This window comes from Dermacentor andersoni, chromosome 1, assembly GCF_023375885.2.
Source record: "Dermacentor andersoni chromosome 1, qqDerAnde1_hic_scaffold, whole genome shotgun sequence".
NCBI lineage: Eukaryota > Metazoa > Arthropoda > Arachnida > Ixodida > Ixodidae > Dermacentor > Dermacentor andersoni.
The window spans coordinates 205,749,037-205,755,143 of record NC_092814.1 but is presented as its reverse complement, the minus strand read 5'-3'; the positions used below and the strand labels follow the sequence as shown (position 1 = coordinate 205,755,143).

The 6,107-nt window shown below is 45.9% G+C and overlaps 1 non-coding gene across 1 annotated transcript; it reads left to right on the top strand.

The window, feature by feature from the left end:
* The first annotated feature begins 1,164 nt into the window (after nt 1-1,164).
* On the top strand, nt 1,165-1,236 carry TRNAP-AGG (transfer RNA proline (anticodon AGG)). The gene has a single exon. It is a non-coding gene; the product is annotated as a tRNA-Pro (tRNA).
* The last annotated feature ends 4,871 nt before the right edge of the window (nt 1,237-6,107 follow it).

The window sequence follows — 6,107 nt, the reverse complement described above, 5'->3', positions numbered from 1 at the left end:
CGCATTTTATGTTCATGCGGGACCAGAGAGACCCGTTCTAGAGAGCAATGACGGAAATGCGCTTTAAGAATGTATGGCCTGAATTTGTTATGTCTAGTGTGACTACAATTGATGCTGGCGTAAAAGGTTACTTCAGAGAATTTGTTACGTCATTTAGGATACTTAAAACACGCTTCTCATTCGAGCATGTGAGCCTTGTACCGAGAAAGAAGCTGTATCAAGATTTAACTGTTGTGATGACGCCAGTCCCGTTATACAGATCGCTAAACAATGGAGGCTCGGGGCAAGATGCTTTAAAGAGGTAGAAGAGTGACTGTTAGACGAGCTGTTAAAACATTCTTTTTCAAATGACACACAAACACACTCGCTGTAAGAACATGGCTCAATGAAAAATGAATATTTGTACCTTGGATGACCAACTGCATCTTGTGCAAGAAACCCGAAGCAATCAAACACACATTTATTGATTGTTGCGATCTAGTCTTTTTTTGGGGGCATGTCATGCAACGAACCCCGAAGAAAGAGTTACCAATAATCCATGCGGAATCCGATATCTCAGTACAGAATCAAAATAGCGTTCCCTATGACGTGGTTATAATAATGGGGCTACATAGCCTTTGGATCACAAGAATGGCAGTCAGGCACGCCGAGCCCAAAGCAAAGTCAGCCAGAGAAAACTTTATAGCGAGCATAACCTACAAGTGCGACGTCTATTACACTTTAGCCGAGCAACCAGACAACCATACTGGCTTTCCGCACTTGATGACTTCGTTTTAAAATGAATAAATTTTGATCAACCACTCTGGTCAAGCAGACCAAAGTTGGTTTTATGTATGCACTTGCCTTTTTCTGAATAAAAGTATGAAAAAAAGGAAATTATGTTCGGCTCGTTGGCCTAGAGGTTATCATTCTCGCTTAGGGTGCGAGAGGTCCCAGGTTCAAATCACGGACGAGCCCACTCATATTTCTTCATGTTCATTTTTGCAGCCCGCCGGAATGTGATCGAATAATATTAAAGAAAGGGCAATTATTCACATTTGTCTTCGCTGTTTTGCTACCGCTCGCTTTTAGTCAAGACGGGATCAAAGACATTCATGGTTCACTTTTGTAGGCAGCCAAGATATATTACTAAGGTGAACGCACGTAATCCAGACAAAGGGTGGTGGCTCGTTGGTCTAGGGGTATGATTCTCGCTTAGGGTGCGAGAGGTCCCGGGTTGAAATCCCGGACGAGCCCACTCATATTTGTTGATGTTCATTTTCACAGCCCGCCGGAATGTGATGGAATAATATTTAAGAAAGGGCAATTGTTCACATTTCTGTTCGCTGTTTTGCTTCCTTTCGCTTTTAGTCCTGGGATCTAGACGTACCTCGCCTCTCATCCCGAGCCTACCTTTCGGAGGGTTGTGTCGGCCTCTATGCTTGGATTACAAGGAGGCGCAACCCTCCCCGGCCTTAGGTGCCACCTTAGCCACCGACGTGCACGGCCTCCATGAAGCTGGATTACAGACGGTCGCCACACCCTCCAGCGTCAGCTGCCAAGACGCAAGTGTTCCTCCAGACTAGCTCACACGGTTTATGCACACGCACCGTGATGGCCCATCCGATTGGACGGCTGGAGATCCACCTGTGAGTGGTGCAACGGTGGCGTAGAGGTAGAACAGCCGCCTCGCGTGCAAGAGGACCGTGGTTCGAATCTCGGTGCTGCGCAATTTTCCACCTGATTAAAAAAATCCGCGTGTTGATAAAACTGCATACACAGGCCTGGAGTGTGGCCTGATCCCGGTGAGCAGAACCGGTAACACACTCCCATCACCAGAGCAGGATTGGCCATAATGGTGCAGTACTTGGCCACAACCTCCAATATGAACTCAACAATCAAACCCCTGCCCTCAGTCCCCGGCAGCTGCGAAGCAACTGACCACGGCGGCGGTCAGACCTGCGACGCAGCAGAGGGTGCTAAGAATCCCTAGTTCCGGAAAGGCCGCCATTGGAATCTGAACCTGGCAACGTTTAACGCTAGAACGTTATCTAGTGAGGCGAGTCTAGCAGTGCTATTGGAGAAATTAGAGGGCAGTAAATGGGATATAATAGGACTCAGTGAAGTTAGAAGGACGAAAGAAGCATATACAGTGCTGAAAATCGGGCACGTCCTGTGCTACCGGAGCTTAGCGGAGAGACGAGAACTAGGAGTCGTATTCCTGACTAATAAGGATATAGCTGGTAACATACAGGAATTCTATAGCATTAACGAGAGGGTGGCAGGTCTTGTTGTGAAACTTAATAAGAGGTACAAATTGAAGGTCGGACAGGTCTACGCCCCTACATCCAGTCATGATGACCAGGAAGTCGAAAGCATCTATGAAGACGTGGAATCGGCGATGGGTAAAGTCAAAACAAAATACACCATACTGATGGGCGACTTCAATGCCAAGGTAGGCAAGAAACAGGCTGGAGACAGGTCAGTGGGGGAACATGGCATAGGCTCTAGGAATATCAGGGGAGAGCAATTAGTAGAGTTTGAAGAACAGAATACTATGCGGATAATAAATGCCTTCTTCCGCAAGCGAGATAGCCGAAACAGGACGTGGAGGAGCCCGAATGGCGAGGCTAGAAATGAAATAGACTTTATACTCTGTGCTAACCCTGGCATCATACAAGATGTGGACGTGCTCGGCAAGGTGCGCTGCAGTGACCATAGGATGGTAAGGACTCTAATTAGCCTAGACTTGAGGAGGGAACGGAAGAAACTGGTAGATAAGAAGCCGATGAATGAGTTAACGGTAAGAGGGAAAATAAAGGAATTCCGTATCAAGCTACAGAACCGGTATTCGGCTTTAACTCAGGAAGAGGACCTTAGTATTGAAACAATGAACGACAATCTTATGGGCATCATTAAGGAGTGTGCAATAGAAGTCGGTGGTAACTCCGTTAGACAGGATACCAGTAAGCTATCGCAGGAGACGAAAGATCTGATCAAGAAACGCCAATGTATGGAAGCTTCTAACCCTACAGCTAGAATAGAACTGGCAGAACTTTTCCAAGCTAATCAACAAGCGTAAGACAGCTGACATAAGGAAGTATAATATGGATAGAATTGAGCATTCTCTGAGGAACGGAGGAAGCCTAAAAGCTGTGACGAAACTAGGAATAGGCAAGAATCAGATGTATACGTTAAGAGACAAAGCCGGCAATGTCATTACTAATATGGATGAGATCGTTCAAGTGGCTGAGGAGTTCTATAGAGATTTACACAGTACTAGTGGCACCCACGACGATAATGGAAGAGAGAACAGTCTAGAGGAATTTGAAATCCGACAAGTAACGCCGGAAGAAGTAAAGCAAGCCTTGGGAGCTATGCAAAGGGGGAAGACAGCTGGGGAGGATCAGGTAACAGCAGATTTGTTGAAGGATGGTGGGCAGATTGTTCTAGAAAAACTGGCCACCCTGTATACACAATGCCTCATGACCTCGAGCGTACCGGAATCTTGAGAACGTTAACATAATCCTAATCCATAAGAAAGGGGACGCCAAAGACTTGAAAAATTATAGACCAATCAGCTTACTGTCCGTCGCCTACAAAGTATTTACTAAGGTAATTGCAAATACAACCAGGAACACCTTAGACTTCCGTCAAATAAAGGACCAGGCTGGATTCCCTAAAGGCTACCCAACAATAGACCATATTCACACTATCAATCAGGTGATAGAGAAATGTGCGGAAATAACCAACCCTTATATATAGCTTTCATTGATTACGAGAAAGCGTTTGATTCAGTCGAAACCTCAGCAGTCATGGAGGCATTACAGATTCAGGGTGTAGACGAGCCGTATGTAAAAATACTGAAAGATGTCTATAGCGGCTCCACAGCCACCGCAGTCCTCCATAAAGAAAGCAATAAAATCCCAATAAAGAAAGGCATCAGGCAGGGAGATACGATCTCTCCAATGCTATTCGTAGCGTGTTTACAGGAGGCATTCAGAGACCTGGATTCGGAACAATTGGGGATAAGAGTTAATGAAGAATACTTTGGGAACTTGCGATTAGCTGATGATATTGCCTTGCTTAGTAACTCAGGGGACCAACTGCAGTGCATACTCACTGACCTGGAGAGGCAAAGCAGAAGGGTGGGTCTAAAAATTAATCTGCAGAAAACTAAAGTAATGTTTATCAGTCTCGGAAGAGAACAGCAGTTTACGATAGGTAGCGAGGCACTGGAAGTTGTAAGGGAATGCATCTACTTAAGGCAGGTAGTGACCGCGGATCCGGATCATTTTACTGATATAATCAGAAGAATAAGAATGGGCTGGGGTGCGTTTGGCAGGCATTCTCAGATCATGAACAGCAGGTTGCCATCATCCCTCAAGAGAAAAGTGTATAAGTGCCGTGTCTTACCAGTACTCACGTACGGGGTAGAAACCTGGAGGCTTACGAAAAGGGTTATACTTAAATTGAGGACGACGCAACGAGCTATGGAAAGAAGAATGATGGGTGTAACGTTAACGGATAAGAAAAGAACAGATTGGGTGAGGGAACCAACGCGAGTTAATGACATCTTAGTTGAAATCAATAAAAAGAAATGAACATGGGCAGATCATGTAATGAGGAGGGAAGATAACCGATGGTCATTAAGGGTTACGAACTGGATTCCAAGGGAAGGGAAGCGTAGCAGGGGGCGGCAGAAAGTTAGGTGGGCGGATGAGATTAAGAAGTTTGCAGGGATGGCATGGCCACAATTAGTACATGACCGGGGTAGTTGGAGAAGTATGGGAGAGGCCTTTACCCTGCAGTGGGCGTAACCAGGCTGATGATGATGATGATGATGATGATGATGCTTCTAGTCCCGACGGGATCAAATCCATTCATGGTTTGCTTTTGTAGGCAGCCAAGATATATTACTAAGGTGAAAGCACGTAATCGAGACGAAGCGTGATGGCTTGTTGGTCTAGGGGTATGATTCTCGCTTAAGGTGCGAGAGAGTTTTTCATGTTTATTTTTGCAGCCCGCCGGAATGTGATTGAATAATATTAAACGGCAATTATTTACATTTATCTTCGCTGTTTTGCTTCCTTTCGCTTTAGTCCAGACGGGATCAAAGACACTGATGGTTCACTTTTGCAGGCAGCCAAGATATATTACTAAGGTGAAAGCATGTAATTGAGATGAAGGCTCACTGGTGTAGGGAGATTTTTGTCGGTAAAGAATGAGGACGGGCTGCCTTTGGACTTAATTATGCTAATGGGCCTCCACTGTTTATAGCGGGATCGAATTGCCGGTTCTTTTTTTGTCAGCCTGACAGCCGACCTGCACGACTTCTTTTCCGGGAGGGTGTTTCCAAGTTGATTGATATAATTAAAGATCAAGAATCCCCTCCGGATTGGCTGACGACGATGGAGCCCCTCGCAACATGAAAATTTGAAAGATGGCATGGCCAGCCGCAATCTGTCTTACCGCACAATATGTATGCGCGCAAGCTCGAAAGTGCGTTTATGTGTATAATTATGTATTGCGTTCTTTGTTAAAAAAATGATACCCTTTTTGTTTGCTACGTGAAATTTCCGGCAATAAAGAAAAAGCTCGCTGTGCTAGGGGTATGATTGATTTCACTTCCGTCTATCGAAGAGAGCGGACGTGGTTATCATGTGCTCCGATGGGGCAGTGTTTGCGGCAATGAATAGCCGCGGTAACTGGAATGCGGCACCTGCTGAACATGAAGATTACGAGGTCATCTTGCCTACATTGCCTACAGGTCGTACAGTTTTGAATACCATATTTTTACGTGCCGATATTCAGGCCAGGCCTTATCGAGTTGAAGACTTCAGGGATACGTTGGACCGTCTGGCATTGCTCCCTGAGCTGCTAACCTTGGGGGCGTGCCAGGTGAGTCACGTATGAGCCGTCATCTTCAAGAACGCGGAAGGTGTTAAGAAGGCTCTGACCATCGGTGAAATGAAGGGTCGCCGCTGCGTTGTAGTTGACCCGGCGAACCAAGCCCTGCGCGTGAAGTTGCACTGGCTGCTTTTCAATGTTCCCGATGAAATATACGTGCTGCACTAGCAATGTTGGGGACGGTAACAGATGTCGTGAAAGAAAAATGGCGTGTGAAT